The sequence below is a fragment of the Lepus europaeus genome, chromosome 1, assembly GCF_033115175.1.
Source record: "Lepus europaeus isolate LE1 chromosome 1, mLepTim1.pri, whole genome shotgun sequence".
NCBI lineage: Eukaryota > Metazoa > Chordata > Mammalia > Lagomorpha > Leporidae > Lepus > Lepus europaeus.
The window spans coordinates 92,376,927-92,378,274 of NC_084827.1; positions in this window are offsets into that span (position 1 = coordinate 92,376,927).

A 1,348-nucleotide genomic window follows, 5' to 3' on the forward strand; every position below is an offset into this window, starting at 1 on the left:
GGCTGTGGGGAAAAAATGGATTGAAGGAATGTGTGCAGACAAAAGATATCCACCCCTGATACCTTGGAAGACCCATGGTACTAATTGAATAATCAGATTTTGCTAGTAAATAGGAGTAACAATGACATAAAAAAAAATCCCTGGAAATAAATCTTCCAACTCAATTTGCATTTGAAATATGGTGTCAGCATATTTATGTTGCTTATTTGATTAAAGTGTTGTTTTAAAAATGATCATTTTCCTTAATTAAACCACTATCATTCTTAATTGTTTTACCATATACGAAATGCTGTTAGGGAGAGATAATACATAAGCATACTCGGCAATAAATGACTAGAGCTCCCAGAACTGATAACTTTCTCACAATAATCCACCATAAAGATAGTTCACATTTAGCTGATTACAATGTTAAGCTTTGATACTGACTTAGCACTGCATGAATGGACATGATTTTCCTATAAACACAATCCCACCTGGATTAAGAAGTTGGATTCATGATCTAAAAAAATAAGTGTTTGGGTGCCTATAAAGGCCTGCACCTGCAGTTCTGTCTCAGAGGTGGCAGTAATTTCACAGAATTCAAGTGATTTATCACCAGATTTTGCAATACATCTTGCCCGATAACTGTAATTACGAGGTGTCGCCGCTATAGCTGGCTGTCTGGATGCCGAGGTGGAGAAGTGTCAGTGATGAAAGAAACTGATGAACAAACTTGAGTGAGAGAGTGTTTTCTGGCAGAAGAAAAGGAGAGTGTGTGGGTTCTGGGGCTTGGGGTTGTGGGAAGCTGTTTGGCTCCACGCAGTGGAATAGAAATTGTGCCCAGGGGTCATAGCCAAAACCCATCAGAAACCACACATTATAGCTTGAAGTGTCCTCTCTGCGCTCCCTGCAGAGTCAGGGCGTCTTCATTTCATACATCATTTATTCCTCCCATGGAGGGATTTCTCAAAGGAATGGTCTGGAATAGTTATCAAGCTGCTGGTAGCACTAGTGTGTGGGCCCTCCATTGGGATCTTCCTCCACTTGGAATTTGCACTCTCCCTTTCTTCCATGACAAGCATTGTGTTTGCTAACTTATCTATAAAATTAGGCTTTGCATTTCTCTGTAGATCTATGCACTAACCACAGCCAGAGTTGTGTTTGTAGTTTGGTAATGTTGCTAGAATAACATTCAGTGGACGAGAATTATCCTGGTCCTTTCCCTCTCCTAACATGTAAATACATGCTGACACCAAGTAAAGCTAAGAAGCGATATTGTTGTCAACTCTGTCAGTGTGTTAGCCTCCTGATCACTTTCACAGGCTCAGCTTAATGACTCTGCCACACATGGAACACTCCTCAAAGACAT